Source organism: Giraffa tippelskirchi, chromosome 11 (assembly GCF_054371585.1).
Source record: "Giraffa tippelskirchi isolate mGirTip1 chromosome 11, T2T-mGirTip1v1.2.pri, whole genome shotgun sequence".
In the NCBI taxonomy this organism is placed as follows: domain Eukaryota; kingdom Metazoa; phylum Chordata; class Mammalia; order Artiodactyla; family Giraffidae; genus Giraffa; species Giraffa tippelskirchi.
In genome coordinates this window covers 79014846-79039970 of record NC_137285.1, presented here as the reverse complement: position 1 = coordinate 79039970, position 25125 = coordinate 79014846, and the positions used below count along the sequence as shown (strand labels likewise).

At 54.9% G+C, this 25125-nt stretch overlaps 1 long non-coding RNA gene across 1 annotated transcript in view; it reads right to left on the bottom strand.

Moving 5' to 3' along the window:
• The window catches only part of LOC145527781 (uncharacterized), a 78585-nt gene that overhangs the window by 41767 nt on the left and 11693 nt on the right, over window positions 1-25125 (bottom strand). Inside the window, exons 3-5 of the long non-coding RNA XR_014069863.1 lie at window positions 21432-21543; window positions 13794-13905; window positions 5624-6267 (exon numbers count right to left, since the gene is read on the bottom strand). This is a non-coding gene — a long non-coding RNA (uncharacterized LOC145527781). The remainder of the gene's footprint in view (window positions 1-5623; window positions 6268-13793; window positions 13906-21431; window positions 21544-25125) is intronic.

The window sequence follows — 25125 nt, the reverse complement described above, 5'->3', positions numbered from 1 at the left end:
ACTGAGGAAGACACACACAGAGTATCCCGGATGATGTCCAGCACTGAGGGCCTGAAGAAACAACAGTCTAGTTGCACCCCCTCAGGCCTGTGTGACCGTGGATGAGGCCTCTGTTTCCCGGTGGCTCTGAGAGATGGACAGGGAGGAAGGGGAAGAGAAGTCACTTGCATTTCTAATACTCACAGCAAAGTCTTCCAATGAGAAGGGAATTATCACCCCCACTGACAATGCCATTCACTGAAGTGATACCCACGAGTCCATCTACCCCAGAAGGGAAGGATGGACCTGTTCTCACAAAACGGCGAGAGATGGAAGAAGGAAGATCAAGCCCACACCAATCACTGGAAAGAGAGGCTGTGCTCAGGGCTGGAAAGAATTCCTATTGGGAAAATGATGTCACAGCCCCACAAGGCAATCCACAGCTTCGATGCTATTCCTCCCAAAATGCCAATGCATTTTCGCACCGAACAAAGAATTGCAAAAGGGGTACGGAAACAGAAAAGAGCCTAAATTGTCAACACAATCCGACGAAAAAGCCCCGATACGGACATCCAAGGTTGTGTGAAAGGCAATTAGACGACCAAACTAGGATCCTCAGGAGAGTATCGGAGAAGGCAATGGCGACCCACTCCAGTACTCTTGCCTGGAAAATGTCCTGGACGGAGGAGCCTGGTAGGCTGCAGGCCATGGGGTCACGCAGAGTCAGACACGGCTGAAGTGACTTAGCCGCAGCAGCAGCAGCAGGGCAGTATGCTATTGGGAATACAACAACACACACAGATCCGGATCGATGGAATAAAGTTGAGGGTCCAGAAACAAACCCCAGCATCCATGGTCAACTCATCTCTGACACAGAAGGGGAGAATATCCAAATGGGAACAAGAAAGCCTCTTCAATCAATGTCCATGGGAAAACCAGACAGCTACATCTGAAGAACGCTATTGGTTTTGATCTCATACCACCTCAATATAGGGGGAAAACCTCACCCTAAAGACTGATGTCATGAGATAGCTAGAAAGAAGCGTAGGTCAAAGGCTCCTTAACATCAGAGTCTCCTTGCCATTTGCTGGGCGGAGGTCGAAATGGGTCTCTTCAAGTAAGGGAAAGAGGTAAACGAAGTACACCAATGGGTTTCCATCCAATGGAACCTCTTCACAACAGAGAAGCTAAGCATTCACAAATGCAAAAGATAGGAAACGGAACATGAGAGACTCCTTGCAAGTGGTGTATCTGAGAAGGGGTTCATATGGAAAGAGACGAAGAATGCACAGCACTCAGATTCCAAGAAACACCACCACCACCCTTGACCCTTCCCCCATGACCAACTCCGACCTAAAGCCTTTCTCTCCCTCTAACCTATCCCTAAAACATAACCCTCATCTAATCATATCCATGTGCATCCCTAGCATCCATCCATCCACACACGAGAGAGAAAGAGGAAGACACAGGCGGAATTGAGAAAGGAAAAGAGAGGGACACAGCCAGAGAGAGACACGGAACCAAAGAGAGGAAAGGAGTCGATGGTCCAGACTTTTCCTCAATCTGTCTCGAAGGTAGAAGCAATGACAGCGCCCATCCACCCCAGAAGGGGGAAAAGGACGGAAGGTTTGGAGAGGAAAAGACAAGAACGCAGGGAGCCATTAGAAGCTCAGCCACCCGCAGAAGCCGAGCTGGGACACTTGAACAGAATCTCAATGGAAACAGAGGACCAGAAAGTTGGCTACTCTTTTCTATAAGAGAGGGAGACCTTCGAGTCTTCCTTTCGGTCCTCCAACTTGGATGCGGGGTCTCAAAACAGTCAGGAGGGGGAGTGCCTTTTCCTGGGTACCACGGCGCATCCAGGCCTCGTTCTGCCCCATTCTGTGCTGTGTCAGCCCTGGATGGAATCTTTCTTTCTGAAGTCTCAGCGCACAAGCTCCACGTGATATCGGCCCCAGGTGGAAAGGCATGGAGCTGCTCGTAGGCCGACAGACCTAGGAAGCAGATGGGAGAATGACCACCACTCTGCAGATGGAGAGACTGGGGAAACCCTGAGGGGCATATGCTTGTCCAGGGCCACACCACTTATGAGAAGAAGGAGCCTGGTCTGAGAGCAGCGGGGTCCTCGGAGCTCAGGCCCTGGCTGCACCCAGGCCTCCCCAGGGCTGTGGGCTGGGCTGTGTGGGTGTCACTGTGCCTGCGCATGGCCTAAGGGGGGTGGTCGAGCAGTCAGAAACCCAGAGATTCCCTTGGGAAGTTTTGGGGAAGGGACCTCAGCACAAACCCCAGGAGATGATGTCACCTGCCGGCAACAGAACCCAACAGAACCCGCAACCCGGCTATCCAGGCCTCCAGAGCGGAGAGGAGCCCCCAGCCAGATCACTTGCTGCCAAGATGTTCTGCTGTTTGCCCCTGCCCAGCGGCTGGGGCCTCAGGAGTGCTCACAGGCAGTGTGCGCGGGAACCCTGTCGACGTTGGCTCAGGGCACCCCCGAGAGGCCTCTGGCCCTTTGCCCGGAGAAACAGAAAGGTAACACGGGGAGCCCCAGGCCGGGCCAGGCCACCTTTCCCATGCCACCCGGAAACACCGGGTCCTTTGCCTGTGTGTGTGGATGCGGGTTTCTCGGGGTGTGTCTCCCTCAAGGAAGCCCAGGCGGATGTGGGGTCAGAAGCCTGCGGACAAGTTGTGTCCACACCCCAGGGGAGAGCAGGCTGGGCGGGATGGGGAGAGTGTGGGCAGCGGCGGCCGCCCAGGCTGACCTCACACCCTCAGGTGGGTCTCTTTCCTCCCGGGTGGGGATCTGAGCAGACACACGTCTCTGACCCTTCTGGGAAGAGAAGTTCGAGCAGGCAGAAGCAGCGGCTCCACTGCCCAGGCCCAGCTCGGAAAACTCCCAGCACGGCTGGCTGACGGTCACTGTCGTTGCAGAGCTTCCCACGTGATGAGGCCGAGGACGGGGACACCCCATCCACCTCCCGGAGGGAGGGGTCGGAGCACCACCCCCCCGCCCGTGAGGCCCAGTGCAGGCTCCAGGTGAGCGTGCCCACGGAGGCATCAGCCCCACCGGGGGAGAAGCGGAGGTGGGGAAGACCTGCTGCCGAGACACCGCCCAGGATACACCCGGCGGCCCAGTCTGAGGCTGCCACGGAGCTCAGCACACCCGCCTCCGACCCAGAGTCCCGAGAACCCCGGCCTCTGAGGCAGCAGGAGGACCTGGAGCCCAGCACGCCAGAGCACAGAGGTGAGGACGCTGGGGCTGGTGCACGGGAGTGTGTGGGGAGGGGGTGCTGAGCTACACAGGGACGAGACCCGAAAGCTGCTGCTGGGCCTGCAGCAAGCGCTGGCCTCACCCCCCCACAACCGGCCCCCCATCTTGCACACTTCAGTCCCAAAAGACATCCGACGCTGGGTATTCTTTGGGAACCTCTTGGAAGCTTTCTGTCCCGGGATACGCACATGCCAAGGCTGGCCTGTGGGCAAACTTTGCTTCTCCCCCAGCTCTAGCACTGGCCTCCAACTGGAACCAGGCTCCACTTCCCAGACCTCTCCCTACACAGGTGGTGGCTCCAGGTGCAGGACCCAGGGATCCACCGAGGGCAGATGGAGAACCGAGACTTGCCCTCGCAGAGACACCAGGCCAGCTGGGTACTGGCCAGCACACCGGGCAGATCGGATCTCCGTGCCTGCAGGACCCCCAGTCCCAGGCACTGATGTCCCACCCCCTCAGCGAGAACCTCCACCTCCACGTGCACCTCTACCTGCTCGGGCTCTGGCAGGAGAACCCGAGGCAGAGGAGGAGTCACCGCCTCGGCAGGGAGAGCCTGCCCTGGCTCCCGCGCAACACCCAGATGCCCACGATGACTCACCCACCCCTGCAGGGAGAACGAGCCCCCGCTCTGGACAGAGACCCAGAGCCCTTGCCGGAAACACCACGTCCAGGGGAGCGGTCGGCTCTGCAGCCTCCATCCCTGTGTGCTCACCGTGGACGCCGGCAACTCGGTCTGCCCCCAGGGGGCATGGGGTTCCTTTCCCCTGAACTGCTTTGCATTTGGTTTGTTTCCACCTTTCTGGTGATGTTTTCTTTTTTGTATGGTTTCCTGGATTTTTGTTGGTTAAGTTGGGATTAGGAAACCTTTTCATCATTGTTGCAATTTGGGAACACTGTTGTGTAACTCTGGTGATACTGTGTTACCATCACCACTTTGTAGTTTCACACCCGTTTGATCTTTATGCCCCACCCCCCCCAACAAAGCCTGGATCCAAGGCAAGCACGCCCTGTTCATCCCTTCCCCCGATCCTGAACACAATTTCATCTTTTCTTTGTGCATTCCTTCCTATATTCTTGGTGTCCCCAATCAATGACTCTCAGTGAAATGACTGAAGGAGTGTTTTTCGGACTCTCCACCTACTGTAAGACTCCATTGGAGAGTTCGCATTTTTCTGTCATTTGAACTAGCCGTTGATATCTGAAAGGACGTACAGCGTCCTTTCAAGATACCATGTGCCAAACGAAGCCCTTTTGGCAACTGCCATCATTATCTCCAGGCAGGCATTGCTGCTTGAAGGGTGACATCTCAGCCAGAAGGCAGAGGCTGAGCTCGTCTTGTTGCACCAGCTCCCAAAAGAAGCCAAGAAAGGCAGCTGGAACAACAAACCACCCCAACGCCCAGGAAAGCGTTCTTCATGACAGAAGGCTAGAAAATGACCCCACATCCTTGTGGCCCAGAACCCCTCTAGAAAATCACTGTTCCATAAAAAAGAGAAACACATGGGAAGTTCCAAGGAGAGGCAATGCCCATGGCCAGTGTACTCGAGAGACGGCCTGACCGCTCCGGGCAAGACACGCACCGACGGAACCCCTTGGGAAACAGCAGTGATAGTCCTCACCGTCGTAAGGGTTTCCTCTGGGGACAACCTGCCCTAGGTACCACACGAGGGAGCAGACCGGCTTCTCTTCCTCTGCCCCCACACCATTCACTCATGAAGGCAGCTCAGGTGTTCTCATGCCCTGCCTGCCTGCCTGCCTGGCTCATCCGTGAGCTGTGACCACCTCCAGGGCAGGACTCCACCTTCTCCTCTCTGTGTACCGTGAAACTGCACACAGTGGGATTTCAGAAGCTCAGGAGACTTGAGCCATCCCCACTCGAGCCAGAACCCTCCCCAGGAAGGAAAACAGCTGTGGAGTCATTTTGGCCCCAGCACTGGTTCCGAAAGCCTGGCGGCTCCTACAGCCTCTACGGTGTGAAGAGGGAGGTCCCTTTTGACAGAGCTTTCCGGCTGTCAGATCGAAGCTGTTGTTTCACTGTCAGCTGTGTCTCTTCCGTTGCAGCCAGGTGGGCCACGCTGCTCCAAAGGAGCTCACAAGCTGAGTTTCAAGGGAGGACAGGGATGGCTACAACGTGCTGCAAACTGAGTGAGGGTCCCCACAATCCTCAGCAAAGGTCTGTGGTGTGCAAGTGGGGAGTAGAGGGCCCCCAAGTTCCAAAGGAAGGGAGGTACTCGGGAGCTAAAGCCCTTGGCTGCTGTGGTAGCAGCTGCGGATGGCAGCTCGTCCACAGTGCACTTCGAATGAGGTCATATGAGCGGGACTCTGGAAATGGCTCCGAAATCGAGAGAAAGGGGTCAGGGTATGTGGGAATCCGGCGGGGGTGGGGGGTGGATGAAGGAAGGTGTCCTTCCTCTCTCCAGTGCAATTTGGTTTGGTGAGTCTCAAAGCTACCAGATGGCACTTCCCAAGTCAGGCCCCCGCAGGAATCAGGGTGGGCTGCGTGCCTCGGCCCCTGCCACAGGGACAAGCCACACCAGTGGCCTCCCTGAGCTCCAATGGCCGGATCTGGGGGTTCTGTCTGGGTGCACACCTCCTTGCTGTGGCCAAGTTCCCCCCTTCTCTGAGCACCAGCTTCATCCTCTCGAATGAGGACATCGATTGCTACCTTGGCACGTTACTCTCTTCATCCTCTGAAGACTCATTAGGCTTATCCTACAATTACTAGCTGGCCCAAAGAGATATCTCCTGAATCCAGATTAAGCTGGAGTCTCCCAGGCTCATCTGGCATGTCTTCCCTGAAGTCTGCCAAAACCCACACCCTTGCATTTCCAGGGACTCCCCTTAGCCAGCTGGGCAGAAAACCCAGCATGCTTCAAACAAGCTGACAGACAAGCGGGAGAGGACTCACGGGCAGACGGCTTCCCTCAGGTCTCGGGTGGAGCTCTGGGACCACAGCAGCAACGGGCCATCCCAGCCCCTGGGCTCAGCAGCGCCCTCATTCTCAGGCCGGCGGCTCTGCCCTGAGGGGAGCAGGAAGGTCACCAACTGCCGCAGGCGGACCTCACGCCCCTCCCACTGCTGCAGCCTGACCTCCCCCGGCCCCAGCCCTGCCCCTACCCCAGCAGGACGACAGCTCGTCTTCCCCTGGCTTCCAACGTGAGGCCCGGCCCTGGGCCCCGATTGGGCACTGCCCCAGCCCGGAGCCAATCACAGTGGCCAGGGAGGTGGAACGCACCGATTGGCCAGGGCCAGGTCATGTGACCATACTCCCCAGGAAACTCAAATATTACCAACGTTCCCTAAGAAACCAATGAACAAAATTATCCAGTAAAGGCAAACCGTGCTTTTTAATGAGGCCAATGTCACAGAAAAAAAAAAAATGCTTCACAATGAACTGCTCAAGGAAGCTACTAAATAAACTTTCAGAAAAGTTGAGTAGTGTTTTTTTTTTTTAATAGGGTGACGGAGAGCTATCCCTTTCCCATCTAGGTGAATTTAGGTTTAAACTAGATTTCCCTTGGCTATTATATAAGACAAAAAAACCCACATCACCCCCTTTCACTCCCCCCCACCCCCAAAAAGTGTTTTAATCTATTGAATTTTTGTGTCCTCAGTTGTGTCTGATTCATGGCAACCCACGAACTCTACACAGCCAGGCTCTTCTGTCCATGGAATTCAGGGCAATTTTTTCTGTCCCAGTAAATGCCCACCCTGGGTGATCCAAAGGCAAGGGCTCAGAGGCTCCTGAGAGACTAACTCCTTTCAGCTGAGCACAGAGCTGGCTCCTCACTGGGATGCCTGGGGCCTGGGGCTCCCAGAGGGGAGAGCAGCACTCGCCCCACCGTGCGGTCACTGCTGGAAGTGCAGGCTGCTCCTCACTCCCCCTTGACTGTGTCCCTGAGGGCAGAACAGTGTGAATCGAATCAAGGTGGAAATGCAAACTCCAATGCAACCAAACTTCCCACAAGGTCTCCAAAGCCACTCAGGAACAGGGAATTGGAAACTGCAGGGGATGACATGAATGGAGATGGAGACTTGACACCTTACACCGAGTTCACTTCCAGTTATCCCTAGACAAACTTTCCATGAAAACTTGTCACAAATCTAGAAGAACAACGAGCAGAAACCGGATACGTGCTTTGAGTCTTCACACACAAAACTGAAAGGCAGTCCACACACACACAAAAAAAACCCAGAGAATACAGTGGACTTTGCAAAATCAAAGATATCTACTGTGGGAAAGACCTCATGACAAAAGCAAAAGACAGGTCATACATCGCGAGACGAATGAGTGGAAACACAAAGCTTATCAAGGATGTGTCTCCAAACAGACAAAGAACACCAACACAACAAGCCTGTGAAAACTAGGGAAAGGTCTGAAGGGACACCAGACTGAGGAAGACACACACAGAGTATCCCGGATGATGTCCAGCACTGAGGGCCTGAAGAAACAACAGTCTAGTTGCACCCCCTCAGGCCTGTGTGACCGTGGATGAGGCCTCTGTTTCCCGGTGGCTCTGAGAGATGGACAGGGAGGAAGGGGAAGAGAAGTCACTTGCATTTCTAATACTCACAGCAAAGTCTTCCAATGAGAAGGGAATTATCACCCCCACTGACAATGCCATTCACTGAAGTGATACCCACGAGTCCATCTACCCCAGAAGGGAAGGATGGACCTGTTCTCACAAAACGGCGAGAGATGGAAGAAGGAAGATCAAGCCCACACCAATCACTGGAAAGAGAGGCTGTGCTCAGGGCTGGAAAGAATTCCTATTGGGAAAATGATGTCACAGCCCCACAAGGCAATCCACAGCTTCGATGCTATTCCTCCCAAAATGCCAATGCATTTTCGCACCGAACAAAGAATTGCAAAAGGGGTACGGAAACAGAAAAGAGCCTAAATTGTCAACACAATCCGACGAAAAAGCCCCGATACGGACATCCAAGGTTGTGTGAAAGGCAATTAGACGACCAAACTAGGATCCTCAGGAGAGTATCGGAGAAGGCAATGGCGACCCACTCCAGTACTCTTGCCTGGAAAATGTCCTGGACGGAGGAGCCTGGTAGGCTGCAGGCCATGGGGTCACGCAGAGTCAGACACGGCTGAAGTGACTTAGCCGCAGCAGCAGCAGCAGGGCAGTATGCTATTGGGAATACAACAACACACACAGATCCGGATCGATGGAATAAAGTTGAGGGTCCAGAAACAAACCCCAGCATCCATGGTCAACTCATCTCTGACACAGAAGGGGAGAATATCCAAATGGGAACAAGAAAGCCTCTTCAATCAATGTCCATGGGAAAACCAGACAGCTACATCTGAAGAACGCTATTGGTTTTGATCTCATACCACCTCAATATAGGGGGAAAACCTCACCCTAAAGACTGATGTCATGAGATAGCTAGAAAGAAGCGTAGGTCAAAGGCTCCTTAACATCAGAGTCTCCTTGCCATTTGCTGGGCGGAGGTCGAAATGGGTCTCTTCAAGTAAGGGAAAGAGGTAAACGAAGTACACCAATGGGTTTCCATCCAATGGAACCTCTTCACAACAGAGAAGCTAAGCATTCACAAATGCAAAAGATAGGAAACGGAACATGAGAGACTCCTTGCAAGTGGTGTATCTGAGAAGGGGTTCATATGGAAAGAGACGAAGAATGCACAGCACTCAGATTCCAAGAAACACCACCACCACCCTTGACCCTTCCCCCATGACCAACTCCGACCTAAAGCCTTTCTCTCCCTCTAACCTATCCCTAAAACATAACCCTCATCTAATCATATCCATGTGCATCCCTAGCATCCATCCATCCACACACGAGAGAGAAAGAGGAAGACACAGGCGGAATTGAGAAAGGAAAAGAGAGGGACACAGCCAGAGAGAGACACGGAACCAAAGAGAGGAAAGGAGTCGATGGTCCAGACTTTTCCTCAATCTGTCTCGAAGGTAGAAGCAATGACAGCGCCCATCCACCCCAGAAGGGGGAAAAGGACGGAAGGTTTGGAGAGGAAAAGACAAGAACGCAGGGAGCCATTAGAAGCTCAGCCACCCGCAGAAGCCGAGCTGGGACACTTGAACAGAATCTCAATGGAAACAGAGGACCAGAAAGTTGGCTACTCTTTTCTATAAGAGAGGGAGACCTTCGAGTCTTCCTTTCGGTCCTCCAACTTGGATGCGGGGTCTCAAAACAGTCAGGAGGGGGAGTGCCTTTTCCTGGGTACCACGGCGCATCCAGGCCTCGTTCTGCCCCATTCTGTGCTGTGTCAGCCCTGGATGGAATCTTTCTTTCTGAAGTCTCAGCGCACAAGCTCCACGTGATATCGGCCCCAGGTGGAAAGGCATGGAGCTGCTCGTAGGCCGACAGACCTAGCAAGCAGATGGGAGAATGACCACCACTCTGCAGATGGAGAGACTGGGGAAACCCTGAGGGGCATATGCTTGTCCAGGGCCACACCACTTATGAGAAGAAGGAGCCTGGTCTGAGAGCAGCGGGGTCCTCGGAGCTCAGGCCCTGGCTGCACCCAGGCCTCCCCAGGGCTGTGGGCTGGGCTGTGTGGGTGTCACTGTGCCTGCGCATGGCCTAAGGGGGGTGGTCGAGCAGTCAGAAACCCAGAGATTCCCTTGGGAAGTTTTGGGGAAGGGACCTCAGCACAAACCCCAGGAGATGATGTCACCTGCCGGCAACAGAACCCAACAGAACCCGCAACCCGGCTATCCAGGCCTCCAGAGCGGAGAGGAGCCCCCAGCCAGATCACTTGCTGCCAAGATGTTCTGCTGTTTGCCCCTGCCCAGAGGCTGGGGCCTCAGGAGTGCTCACAGGCAGTGTGCGCGGGCACCCTGTCGACGTTGGCTCAGGGCACCCCCGAGAGGCCTCTGGCCCTTTGCCCGGAGAAACAGAAAGGTAACACGGGGAGCCCCAGGCCGGGCCAGGCCACCTTTCCCATGCCACCCGGAAACACCGGGTCCTTTGCCTGTGTGTGTGGATGCGGGTTTCTCGGGGTGTGTCTCCCTCAAGGAAGCCCAGGCGGATGTGGGGTCAGAAGCCTGTGGACAAGTTGTGTCCACACCCCAGGGGAGAGCAGGCTGGGCGGGATGGGGAGAGTGTGGGCAGCGGCGGCCGCCCAGGCTGACCTCACACCCTCAGGTGGGTCTCTTTCCTCCCGGGTGGGGATCTGAGCAGACACACGTCTCTGACCCTTCTGGGAAGAGAAGTTCGAGCAGGCAGAAGCAGCGGCTCCACTGCCCAGGCCCAGCTCGGAAAACTCCCAGCACGGCTGGCTGACGGTCACTGTCGTTGCAGAGCTTCCCACGTGATGAGGCCGAGGACGGGGACACCCCATCCACCTCCCGGAGGGAGGGGTCGGAGCACCACCCCCCCGCCCGTGAGGCCCAGTGCAGGCTCCAGGTGAGCGTGCCCACGGAGGCATCAGCCCCACCGGGGGAGAAGCGGAGGCGGGGAAGACCTGCTGCCGAGACACCGCCCAGGATACACCCGGCGGCCCAGTCTGAGGCTGCCACGGAGCTCAGCACACCCGCCTCCGACCCAGAGTCCCGAGAACCCCAGCCTCTGAGGCAGCAGGAGGACCTGGAGCCCAGCACGCCAGAGCACAGAGGTGAGGACGCTGGGGCTGGTGCACGGGAGTGTGTGGGGAGGGGGTGCTGAGCTACACAGGGACGAGACCCGAAAGCTGCTGCTGGGCCTGCAGCAAGCGCTGGCCTCACCCCCCCACAACCGGCCCCCCATCTTGCACACTTCAGTCCCAAAAGACATCCGACGCTGGGTATTCTTTGGGAACCTCTTGGAAGCTTTCTGTCCCGGGATACGCACATGCCAAGGCTGGCCTGTGGGCAAACTTTGCTTCTCCCCCAGCTCTAGCACTGGCCTCCAACTGGAACCAGGCTCCACTTCCCAGACCTCTCCCTACACAGGTGGTGGCTCCAGGTGCAGGACCCAGGGATCCACCGAGGGCAGATGGAGAACCGAGACTTGCCCTCGCAGAGACACCAGGCCAGCTGGGTACTGGCCAGCACACCGGGCAGATCGGATCTCCGTGCCTGCAGGACCCCCAGTCCCAGGCACTGATGTCCCACCCCCTCAGCGAGAACCTCCACCTCCACGTGCACCTGTACCTGCTCGGGCTCTGGCAGGAGAACCCGAGGCAGAGGAGGAGTCACCGCCTCGGCAGGGAGAGCCTGCCCTGGCTCCCGCGCAACACCCAGATGCCCACGATGACTCACCCACCCCTGCAGGGAGAACGAGCCCCCGCTCTGGACAGAGACCCAGAGCCCTTGCCGGAAACACCACGTCCAGGGGAGCGGTCGGCTCTGCAGCCTCCATCCCTGTGTGCTCACCGTGGACGCCGGCAACTCGGTCTGCCCCCAGGGGGCATGGGGTTCCTTTCCCCTGAACTGCTTTGCATTTGGTTTGTTTCCACCTTTCTGGTGATGTTTTCTTTTTTGTATGGTTTCCTGGATTTTTGTTGGTTAAGTTGGGATTAGGAAACCTTTTCATCATTGTTGCAATTTGGGAACACTGTTGTGTAACTCTGGTGATACTGTGTTACCATCACCACTTTGTAGTTTCACACCCGTTTGATCTTTATGCCCCACCCCCCCCAACAAAGCCTGGATCCAAGGCAAGCACGCCCTGTTCATCCCTTCCCCCGATCCTGAACACAATTTCATCTTTTCTTTGTGCATTCCTTCCTATATTCTTGGTGTCCCCAATCAATGACTCTCAGTGAAATGACTGAAGGAGTGTTTTTCGGACTCTCCACCTACTGTAAGACTCCATTGGAGAGTTCGCATTTTTCTGTCATTTGAACTAGCCGTTGATATCTGAAAGGACGTACAGCGTCCTTTCAAGATACCATGTGCCAAACGAAGCCCTTTTGGCAACTGCCATCATTATCTCCAGGCAGGCATTGCTGCTTGAAGGGTGACATCTCAGCCAGAAGGCAGAGGCTGAGCTCGTCTTGTTGCACCAGCTCCCAAAAGAAGCCAAGAAAGGCAGCTGGAACAACAAACCACCCCAACGCCCAGGAAAGCGTTCTTCATGACAGAAGGCTAGAAAATGACCCCACATCCTTGTGGCCCAGAACCCCTCTAGAAAATCACTGTTCCATAAAAAAGAGAAACACATGGGAAGTTCCAAGGAGAGGCAATGCCCATGGCCAGTGTACTCGAGAGACGGCCTGACCGCTCCGGGCAAGACACGCACCGACGGAACCCCTTGGGAAACAGCAGTGATAGTCCTCACCGTCGTAAGGGTTTCCTCTGGGGACAACCTGCCCTAGGTACCACACGAGGGAGCAGACCGGCTTCTCTTCCTCTGCCCCCACACCATTCACTCATGAAGGCAGCTCAGGTGTTCTCATGCCCTGCCTGCCTGCCTGCCTGGCTCATCCGTGAGCTGTGACCACCTCCAGGGCAGGACTCCACCTTCTCCTCTCTGTGTACCGTGAAACTGCACACAGTGGGATTTCAGAAGCTCAGGAGACTTGAGCCATCCCCACTCGAGCCAGAACCCTCCCCAGGAAGGAAAACAGCTGTGGAGTCATTTTGGCCCCAGCACTGGTTCCGAAAGCCTGGCGGCTCCTACAGCCTCTACGGTGTGAAGAGGGAGGTCCCTTTTGACAGAGCTTTCCGGCTGTCAGATCGAAGCTGTTGTTTCACTGTCAGCTGTGTCTCTTCCGTTGCAGCCAGGTGGGCCACGCTGCTCCAAAGGAGCTCACAAGCTGAGTTTCAAGGGAGGACAGGGATGGCTACAACGTGCTGCAAACTGAGTGAGGGTCCCCACAATCCTCAGCAAAGGTCTGTGGTGTGCAAGTGGGGAGTAGAGGGCCCCCAAGTTCCAAAGGAAGGGAGGTACTCGGGAGCTAAAGCCCTTGGCTGCTGTGGTAGCAGCTGCGGATGGCAGCTCGTCCACAGTGCACTTCGAATGAGGTCATATGAGCGGGACTCTGGAAATGGCTCCGAAATCGAGAGAAAGGGGTCAGGGTATGTGGGAATCCGGCGGGGGTGGGGGGTGGATGAAGGAAGGTGTCCTTCCTCTCTCCAGTGCAATTTGGTTTGGTGAGTCTCAAAGCTACCAGATGGCACTTCCCAAGTCAGGCCCCCGCAGGAATCAGGGTGGGCTGCGTGCCTCGGCCCCTGCCACAGGGACAAGCCACACCAGTGGCCTCCCTGAGCTCCAATGGCCGGATCTGGGGGTTCTGTCTGGGTGCACACCTCCTTGCTGTGGCCAAGTTCCCCCCTTCTCTGAGCACCAGCTTCATCCTCTCGAATGAGGACATCGATTGCTACCTTGGCACGTTACTCTCTTCATCCTCTGAAGACTCATTAGGCTTATCCTACAATTACTAGCTGGCCCAAAGAGATATCTCCTGAATCCAGATTAAGCTGGAGTCTCCCAGGCTCATCTGGCATGTCTTCCCTGAAGTCTGCCAAAACCCACACCCTTGCATTTCCAGGGACTCCCCTTAGCCAGCTGGGCAGAAAACCCAGCATGCTTCAAACAAGCTGACAGACAAGCGGGAGAGGACTCACGGGCAGACGGCTTCCCTCAGGTCTCGGGTGGAGCTCTGGGACCACAGCAGCAACGGGCCATCCCAGCCCCTGGGCTCAGCAGCGCCCTCATTCTCAGGCCGGCGGCTCTGCCCTGAGGGGAGCAGGAAGGTCACCAACTGCCGCAGGCGGACCTCACGCCCCTCCCACTGCTGCAGCCTGACCTCCCCCGGCCCCAGCCCTGCCCCTACCCCAGCAGGACGACAGCTCGTCTTCCCCTGGCTTCCAACGTGAGGCCCGGCCCTGGGCCCCGATTGGGCACTGCCCCAGCCCGGAGCCAATCACAGTGGCCAGGGAGGTGGAATGCACCGATTGGCCAGGGCCAGGTCATGTGACCATACTCCCCAGGAAACTCAAATATTACCAACGTTCCCTAAGAAACCAATGAACAAAATTATCCAGTAAAGGCAAACCGTGCTTTTTAATGAGGCCAATGTCACAGAAAAAAAAAAAATGCTTCACAATGAACTGCTCAAGGAAGCTACTAAATAAACTTTCAGAAAAGTTGAGTAGTGTTTTTTTTTTTTAATAGGGTGACGGAGAGCTATCCCTTTCCCATCTAGGTGAATTTAGGTTTAAACTAGATTTCCCTTGGCTATTATATAAGACAAAAAAACCCACATCACCCCCTTTCACTCCCCCCCACCCCCAAAAAGTGTTTTAATCTATTGAATTTTTGTGTCCTCAGTTGTGTCTGATTCATGGCAACCCACGAACTCTACACAGCCAGGCTCTTCTGTCCATGGAATTCAGGGCAATTTTTTCTGTCCCAGTAAATGCCCACCCTGGGTGATCCAAAGGCAAGGGCTCAGAGGCTCCTGAGAGACTAACTCCTTTCAGCTGAGCACAGAGCTGGCTCCTCACTGGGATGCCTGGGGCCTGGGGCTCCCAGAGGGGAGAGCAGCACTCGCCCCACCGTGCGGTCACTGCTGGAAGTGCAGGCTGCTCCTCACTCCCCCTTGACTGTGTCCCTGAGGGCAGAACAGTGTGAATCGAATCAAGGTGGAAATGCAAACTCCAATGCAACCAAACTTCCCACAAGGTCTCCAAAGCCACTCAGGAACAGGGAATTGGAAACTGCAGGGGATGACATGAATGGAGATGGAGACTTGACACCTTACACCGAGTTCACTTCCAGTTATCCCTAGACAAACTTTCCATGAAAACTTGTCACAAATCTAGAAGAACAACGAGCAGAAACCGGATACGTGCTTTGAGTCTTCACACACAAAACTGAAAGGCAGTCCACACACACACACAAAAAACCCAGAGAATACAGTGGACTTTGCAAAATCAAAGATATCTACTGTGGGAAAGACCTCATGACAAAAGCAAAAGACAGGTCATACATCGCGAGACGAATGAGTGGAAACACAAAGCTTATCAAGGATGTGTCTCCAAACAGACAAAGAACACCAACACAACAAGCCTGTGAAAACTAGGGAAAGGTCTGAAGGGACACCAGACTGAGGAAGACACACACAGAGTATCCCGGATGATGTCCAGCACTGAGGGCCTGAAGAAACAACAGTCTAGTTGCACCCCCTCAGGCCTGTGTGACCGTGGATGAGGCCTCTGTTTCCCGGTGGCTCTGAGAGATGGACAGGGAGGAAGGGGAAGAGAAGTCACTTGCATTTCTAATACTCACAGCAAAGTCTTCCAATGAGAAGGGAATTATCACCCCCACTGACAATGCCATTCACTGAAGTGATACCCACGAGTCCATCTACCCCAGAAGGGAAGGATGGACCTGTTCTCACAAAACGGCGAGAGATGGAAGAAGGAAGATCAAGCCCACACCAATCACTGGAAAGAGAGGCTGTGCTCAGGGCTGGAAAGAATTCCTATTGGGAAAATGATGTCACAGCCCCACAAGGCAATCCACAGCTTCGATGCTATTCCTCCCAAAATGCCAATGCATTTTCGCACCGAACAAAGAATTGCAAAAGGGGTACGGAAACAGAAAAGAGCCTAAATTGTCAACACAATCCGACGAAAAAGCCCCGATACGGACATCCAAGGTTGTGTGAAAGGCAATTAGACGACCAAACTAGGATCCTCAGGAGAGTATCGGAGAAGGCAATGGCGACCCACTCCAGTACTCTTGCCTGGAAAATGTCCTGGACGGAGGAGCCTGGTAGGCTGCAGGCCATGGGGTCACGCAGAGTCAGACACGACTGAAGTGACTTAGCCGCAGCAGCAGCAGCAGGGCAGTATGCTATTGGGAATACAACAACACACACAGATCCGGATCGATGGAATAAAGTTGAGGGTCCAGAAACAAACCCCAGCATCCATGGTCAACTCATCTCTGACACAGAAGGGGAGAATATCCAAATGGGAACAAGAAAGCCTCTTCAATCAATGTCCATGGGAAAACCAGACAGCTACATCTGAAGAACGCTATTGGTTTTGATCTCATACCACCTCAATATAGGGGGAAAACCTCACCCTAAAGACTGATGTCATGAGATAGCTAGAAAGAAGCGTAGGTCAAAGGCTCCTTAACATCAGAGTCTCCTTGCCATTTGCTGGGCGGAGGTCGAAATGGGTCTCTTCAAGTAAGGGAAAGAGGTAAACGAAGTACACCAATGGGTTTCCATCCAATGGAACCTCTTCACAACAGAGAAGCTAAGCATTCACAAATGCAAAAGATAGGAAACGGAACATGAGAGACTCCTTGCAAGTGGTGTATCTGAGAAGGGGTTCATATGGAAAGAGACGAAGAATGCACAGCACTCAGATTCCAAGAAACACCACCACCACCCTTGACCCTTCCCCCATGACCAACTCCGACCTAAAGCCTTTCTCTCCCTCTAACCTATCCCTAAAACATAACCCTCATCTAATCATATCCATGTGCATCCCTAGCATCCATCCATCCACACACGAGAGAGAAAGAGGAAGACACAGGCGGAATTGAGAAAGGAAAAGAGAGGGACACAGCCAGAGAGAGACACGGAACCAAAGAGAGGAAAGGAGTCGATGGTCCAGACTTTTCCTCAATCTGTCTCGAAGGTAGAAGCAATGACAGCGCCCATCCACCCCAGAAGGGGGAAAAGGACGGAAGGTTTGGAGAGGAAAAGACAAGAACGCAGGGGGCCATTAGAAGCTCAGCCACCCGCAGAAGCCGAGCTGGGACACTTGAACAGAATCTCAATGGAAACAGAGGACCAGAAAGTTGGCTACTCTTTTCTATAAGAGAGGGAGACCTTCGAGTCTTCCTTTCGGTCCTCCAACTTGGATGCGGGGTCTCAAAACAGTCAGGAGGGGGAGTGCCTTTTCCTGGGTACCACGGCGCATCCAGGCCTCGTTCTGCCCCATTCTGTGCTGTGTCAGCCCTGGATGGAATCTTTCTTTCTGAAGTCTCAGCGCACAAGCTCCACGTGATATCGGCCCCAGGTGGAAAGGCATGGAGCTGCTCGTAGGCCGACAGACCTAGGAAGCAGATGGGAGAATGACCACCACTCTGCAGATGGAGAGACTGGGGAAACCCTGAGGGGCATATGCTTGTCCAGGGCCACACCACTTATGAGAAGAAGGAGCCTGGTCTGAGAGCAGCGGGGTCCTCGGAGCTCAGGCCCTGGCTGCACCCAGGCCTCCCCAGGGCTGTGGGCTGGGCTGTGTGGGTGTCACTGTGCCTGCGCATGGCCTAAGGGGGGTGGTCGAGCAGTCAGAAACCCAGAGATTCCCTTGGGAAGTTTTGGGGAAGGGACCTCAGCACGAACCCCAGGAGATGATGTCACCTGCCGGCAACAGAACCCAACAGAACCCGCAACCCGGCTATCCAGGCCTCCAGAGCGGAGAGGAGCCCCCAGCCAGATCACTTGCTGCCAAGATGTTCTGCTGTTTGCCCCTGCCCAGAGGCTGGGGCCTCAGGAGTGCTCACAGGCAGTGTGCGCGGGCACCCTGTCGACGTTGGCTCAGGGCACCCCCGAGAGGCCTCTGGCCCTTTGCCCGGAGAAACAGAAAGGTAACACGGGGAGCCCCAGTCCGGGCCAGGCCACCTCTCCCATGCCACCCGGAAACACCGGGTCCTTTGCCTGTGTGTGTGGATGCGGGTTTCTCGGGGTGTGTCTCCCTCAAGGAAGCCCAGGCGGATGTGGGGTCAGAAGCCTGCGGACAAGTTGTGTCCACACCCCAGGGGAGAGCAGGCTGGGCGGGATGGGGAGAGTGTGGGCAGCGGCAGCCGCCCAGGCTGACCTCACACCCTCAGGTGGGTCTCTTTCCTCCCGGGTGGGGATCTGAGCAGACACACATCTCTGACCCTTCTGGGAAGAGAAGTTCGAGCAGGCAGAAGCAGCGGCTCCACTGCCCAGGCCCAGCTCGGAAAACTCCCAGCACGGCTGGCTGACGGTCACTGTCGTTGCAGAGCTTCCCACGTGATGAGGCCGAGGACGGGGACACCCCATCCACCTCCCGGAGGGAGGGGTCGGAGCACCACCCCCCCGCCCGTGAGGCCCAGTGCAGGCTCCAGGTGAGCGTGCCCACGGAGGCATCAGCCCCACCGGGGGAGAAGCGGAGGCGGGGAAGACCTGCTGCCGAGACACCGCCCAGGATACACCCGGCGGCCCAGTCTGAGGCTGCCACGGAGCTCAGCACACCCGCCTCCGACCCAGAGTCCCGAGAACCCCAGCCTCTGAGGCAGCAGGAGGACCTGGAGCCCAGCACGCCAGAGCACAGAGGTGAGGACGCTGGGGCTGGTGCACGGGAGTGTGTGGGGAGGGGGTGCTGAGCTACACAGGGACGAGACCCGAAAGCTGCTGCTGGGCCTGCAGCAAGCGCTGGCCTCACCCCCCCACAACCGGCCCCCCATCTTGCACACTTCAGTCCCAAAAGACATCCGACGCTGGGTATTCTTTGGGAACCTCTTGGAAGCTTTCTGTCCCGGGATACGCACATGCCAAGGCTGGCCTGTGGGCAAACTTTGCTTCTCCCCCAGCTCTAGCACTGGCCTCCAACTGGAACCAGGCTCCACTTCCCAGACCTGTCCCTACACAGGTGGTGGCTCCAGGTGCAGGACCCAGGGATCCACCGAGGGCAGATGGAGAACCGAGACTTGCCCTCGCAGAGACACCAGGCCAGCTGGGTACTGGCCAGCACACCGGGCAGATCGGATCTCCGTGCCTGCAGGACCCCCAGTCCCAGGCACTGATGTCCCACCCCCTCAGCGAGAACCTCCACCTCCACGTGCACCTGTACCTGCTCGGGCTCTGGCAGGAGAACCCGAGGCAGAGGAGGAGTCACCGCCTCGGCAGGGAGAGCCTGCCCTGGCTCCCGCGCAACACCCAGATGCCCACGATGACTCACCCACCCCTGCAGGGAGAACGAGCCCCCGCTCTGGACAGAGACCCAGAGCCCTTGCCGGAAACACCACGTCCAGGGGAGCGGTCGGCTCTGCAGCCTCCATCCCTGTGTGCTCACCGTGGACGCCGGCAACTCGGTCTGCCCCCAGGGGGCATGGGGTTCCTTTCCCCTGAACTGCTTTGCATTTGGTTTGTTTCCACCTTTCTGGTGATGTTTTCTTTTTTGTATGGTTTCCTGGATTTTTGTTGGTTAAGTTGGGATTAGGAAACCTTTTCATCATTGTTGCAATTTGGGAACACTGTTGTGTAACTCTGGTGATACTGTGTTACCATCACCACTTTGTAGTTTCACACCCGTTTGATCTTTATGCCCCACCCCCCCCAACAAAGCCTGGATCCAAGGCAAGCACGCCCTGTTCATCCCTTCCCCCGATCCTGAACACAATTTCATCTTTTCTTTGTGCATTCCTTCCTATATTCTTGGTGTCCCCAATCAATGACTCTCAGTGAAATGACTGAAGGAGTGTTTTTCGGACTCTCCACCTACTGTAAGACTCCATTGGAGAGTTCGCATTTTTCTGTCATTTGAACTAGCCGTTGATATCTGAAAGGACGTACAGCGTCCTTTCAAGATACCATGTGCCAAACGAAGCCCTTTTGGCAACTGCCATCATTATCTCCAGGCAGGCATTGCTGCTTGAAGGGTGACATCTCAGCCAGAAGGCAGAGGCTGAGCTCGTCTTGTTGCACCAGCTCCCAAAAGAAGCCAAGAAAGGCAGCTGGAACAACAAACCACCCCAACGCCCAGGAAAGCGTTCTTCATGACAGAAGGCTAGAAAATGACCCCACATCCTTGTGGCCCAGAACCCCTCTAGAAAATCACTGTTCCATAAAAAAGAGAAACACATGGGAAGTTCCAAGGAGAGGCAATGCCCATGGCCAGTGTACTCGAGAGACGGCCTGACCGCTCCGGGCAAGACACGCACCGACGGAACCCCTTGGGAAACAGCAGTGATAGTCCTCACCGTCGTAAGGGTTTCCTCTGGGGACAACCTGCCCTAGGTACCACACGAGGGAGCAGACCGGCTTCTCTTCCTCTGCCCCCACACCATTCACTCATGAAGGCAGCTCAGGTGTTCTCATGCCCTGCCTGCCTGCCTGCCTGGCTCATCCGTGAGCTGTGACCACCTCCAGGGCAGGACTCCACCTTCTCCTCTCTGTGTACCGTGAAACTGCACACAGTGGGATTTCAGAAGCTCAGGAGACTTGAGCCATCCCCACTCGAGCCAGAACCCTCCCCAGGAAGGAAAACAGCTGTGGAGTCATTTTGGCCCCAGCACTGGTTCCGAAAGCCTGGCGGCTCCTACAGCCTCTACGGTGTGAAGAGGGAGGTCCCTTTTGACAGAGCTTTCCGGCTGTCAGATCGAAGCTGTTGTTTCACTGTCAGCTGTGTCTCTTCCGTTGCAGCCAGGTGGGCCACGCTGCTCCAAAGGAGCTCACAAGCTGAGTTTCAAGGGAGGACAGGGATGGCTACAACGTGCTGCAAACTGAGTGAGGGTCCCCACAATCCTCAGCAAAGGTCTGTGGTGTGCAAGTGGGGAGTAGAGGGCCCCCAAGTTCCAAAGGAAGGGAGGTACTCGGGAGCTAAAGCCCTTGGCTGCTGTGGTAGCAGCTGCGGATGGCAGCTCGTCCACAGTGCACTTCGAATGAGGTCATATGAGCGGGACTCTGGAAATGGCTCCGAAATCGAGAGAAAGGGGTCAGGGTATGTGGGAATCCGGCGGGGGTGGGGGGTGGATGAAGGAAGGTGTCCTTCCTCTCTCCAGTGCAATTTGGTTTGGTGAGTCTCAAAGCTACCAGATGGCACTTCCCAAGTCAGGCCCCCGCAGGAATCAGGGTGGGCTGCGTGCCTCGGCCCCTGCCACAGGGACAAGCCACACCAGTGGCCTCCCTGAGCTCCAATGGCCGGATCTGGGGGTTCTGTCTGGGTGCACACCTCCTTGCTGTGGCCAAGTTCCCCCCTTCTCTGAGCACCAGCTTCATCCTCTCGAATGAGGACATCGATTGCTACCTTGGCACGTTACTCTCTTCATCCTCTGAAGACTCATTAGGCTTATCCTACAATTACTAGCTGGCCCAAAGAGATATCTCCTGAATCCAGATTAAGCTGGAGTCTCCCAGGCTCATCTGGCATGTCTTCCCTGAAGTCTGCCAAAACCCACACCCTTGCATTTCCAGGGACTCCCCTTAGCCAGCTGGGCAGAAAACCCAGCATGCTTCAAACAAGCTGACAGACAAGCGGGAGAGGACTCACGGGCAGACGGCTTCCCTCAGGTCTCGGGTGGAGCTCTGGGACCACAGCAGCAACGGGCCATCCCAGCCCCTGGGCTCAGCAGCGCCCTCATTCTCAGGCCGGCGGCTCTGCCCTGAGGGGAGCAGGAAGGTCACCAACTGCCGCAGGCGGACCTCACGCCCCTCCCACTGCTGCAGCCTGACCTCCCCCGGCCCCAGCCCTGCCCCTACCCCAGCAGGACGACAGCTCGTCTTCCCCTGGCTTCCAACGTGAGGCCCGGCCCTGGGCCCCGATTGGGCACTGCCCCAGCCCGGAGCCAATCACAGTGGCCAGGGAGGTGGAACGCACCGATTGGCCAGGGCCAGGTCATGTGACCATACTCCCCAGGAAACTCAAATATTACCAACGTTCCCTAAGAAACCAATGAACAAAATTATCCAGTAAAGGCAAACCGTGCTTTTTAATGAGGCCAATGTCACAGAAAAAAAAAAAATGCTTCACAATGAACTGCTCAAGGAAGCTACTAAATAAACTTTCAGAAAAGTTGAGTAGTGTTTTTTTTTTTTAATAGGGTGACGGAGAGCTATCCCTTTCCCATCTAGGTGAATTTAGGTTTAAACTAGATTTCCCTTGGCTATTATATAAGACAAAAAAACCCACATCACCCCCTTTCACTCCCCCCCACCCCCAAAAAGTGTTTTAATCTATTGAATTTTTGTGTCCTCAGTTGTGTCTGATTCATGGCAACCCACGAACTCTACACAGCCAGGCTCTTCTGTCCATGGAATTCAGGGCAATTTTTTCTGTCCCAGTAAATGCCCACCCTGGGTGATCCAAAGGCAAGGGCTCAGAGGCTCCTGAGAGACTAACTCCTTTCAGCTGAGCACAGAGCTGGCTCCTCACTGGGATGCCTGGGGCCTGGGGCTCCCAGAGGGGAGAGCAGCACTCGCCCCACCGTGCGGTCACTGCTGGAAGTGCAGGCTGCTCCTCACTCCCCCTTGACTGTGTCCCTGAGGGCAGAACAGTGTGAATCGAATCAAGGTGGAAATGCAAACTCCAATGCAACCAAACTTCCCACAAGGTCTCCAAAGCCACTCAGGAACAGGGAATTGGAAACTGCAGGGGATGACATGAATGGAGATGGAGACTTGACACCTTACACCGAGTTCACTTCCAGTTATCCCTAGACAAACTTTCCATGAAAACTTGTCACAAATCTAGAAGAACAACGAGCAGAAACCGGATACGTGCTTTGAGTCTTCACACACAAAACTGAAAGGCAGTCCACACACACACAAAAAAAACCCAGAGAATACAGTGGACTTTGCAAAATCAAAGATATCTACTGTGGGAAAGACCTCATGACAAAAGCAAAAGACAGGTCATACATCGCGAGACGAATGAGTGGAAACACAAAGCTTATCAAGGATGTGTCTCCAAACAGACAAAGAACACCAACACAACAAGCCTGTGAAAACTAGGGAAAGGTCTGAAGGGACACCAGACTGAGGAAGACACACACAGAGTATCCCGGATGATGTCCAGCACTGAGGGCCTGAAGAAACAACAGTCTAGTTGCACCCCCTCAGGCCTGTGTGACCGTGGATGAGGCCTCTGTTTCCCGGTGGCTCTGAGAGATGGACAGGGAGGAAGGGGAAGAGAAGTCACTTGCATTTCTAATACTCACAGCAAAGTCTTCCAATGAGAAGGGAATTATCACCCCCACTGACAATGCCATTCACTGAAGTGATACCCACGAGTCCATCTACCCCAGAAGGGAAGGATGGACCTGTTCTCACAAAACGGCGAGAGATGGAAGAAGGAAGATCAAGCCCACACCAATCACTGGAAAGAGAGGCTGTGCTCAGGGCTGGAAAGAATTCCTATTGGGAAAATGATGTCACAGCCCCACAAGGCAATCCACAGCTTCGATGCTATTCCTCCCAAAATGCCAATGCATTTTCGCACCGAACAAAGAATTGCAAAAGGGGTACGGAAACAGAAAAGAGCCTAAATTGTCAACACAATCCGACGAAAAAGCCCCGATACGGACATCCAAGGTTGTGTGAAAGGCAATTAGACGACCAAACTAGGATCCTCAGGAGAGTATCGGAGAAGGCAATGGCGACCCACTCCAGTACTCTTGCCTGGAAAATGTCCTGGACGGAGGAGCCTGGTAGGCTGCAGGCCATGGGGTCACGCAGAGTCAGACACGACTGAAGTGACTTAGCCGCAGCAGCAGCAGCAGGGCAGTATGCTATTGGGAATACAACAACACACACAGATCCGGATCGATGGAATAAAGTTGAGGGTCCAGAAACAAACCCCAGCATCCATGGTCAACTCATCTCTGACACAGAAGGGGAGAATATCCAAATGGGAACAAGAAAGCCTCTTCAATCAATGTCCATGGGAAAACCAGACAGCTACATCTGAAGAACGCTATTGGTTTTGATCTCATACCACCTCAATATAGGGGGAAAACCTCACCCTAAAGACTGATGTCATGAGATAGCTAGAAAGAAGCGTAGGTCAAAGGCTCCTTAACATCAGAGTCTCCTTGCCATTTGCTGGGCGGAGGTCGAAATGGGTCTCTTCAAGTAAGGGAAAGAGGTAAACGAAGTACACCAATGGGTTTCCATCCAATGGAACCTCTTCACAACAGAGAAGCTAAGCATTCACAAATGCAAAAGATAGGAAACGGAACATGAGAGACTCCTTGCAAGTGGTGTATCTGAGAAGGGGTTCATATGGAAAGAGACGAAGAATGCACAGCACTCAGATTCCAAGAAACACCACCACCACCCTTGACCCTTCCCCCATGACCAACTCCGACCTAAAGCCTTTCTCTCCCTCTAACCTATCCCTAAAACATAACCCTCATCTAATCATATCCATGTGCATCCCTAGCATCCATCCATCCACACACGAGAGAGAAAGAGGAAGACACAGGCGGAATTGAGAAAGGAAAAGAGAGGGACACAGCCAGAGAGAGACACGGAACCAAAGAGAGGAAAGGAGTCGATGGTCCAGACTTTTCCTCAATCTGTCTCGAAGGTAGAAGCAATGACAGCGCCCATCCACCCCAGAAGGGGGAAAAGGACGGAAGGTTTGGAGAGGAAAAGACAAGAACGCAGGGGGCCATTAGAAGCTCAGCCACCCGCAGAAGCCGAGCTGGGACACTTGAACAGAATCTCAATGGAAACAGAGGACCAGAAAGTTGGCTACTCTTTTCTATAAGAGAGGGAGACCTTCGAGTCTTCCTTTCGGTCCTCCAACTTGGATGCGGGGTCTCAAAACAGTCAGGAGGGGGAGTGCCTTTTCCTGGGTACCACGGCGCATCCAGGCCTCGTTCTGCCCCATTCTGTGCTGTGTCAGCCCTGGATGGAATCTTTCTTTCTGAAGTCTCAGCGCACAAGCTCCACGTGATATCGGCCCCAGGTGGAAAGGCATGGAGCTGCTCGTAGGCCGACAGACCTAGGAAGCAGATGGGAGAATGACCACCACTCTGCAGATGGAGAGACTGGGGAAACCCTGAGGGGCATATGCTTGTCCAGGGCCACACCACTTATGAGAAGAAGGAGCCTGGTCTGAGAGCAGCGGGGTCCTCGGAGCTCAGGCCCTGGCTGCACCCAGGCCTCCCCAGGGCTGTGGGCTGGGCTGTGTGGGTGTCACTGTGCCTGCGCATGGCCTAAGGGGGGTGGTCGAGCAGTCA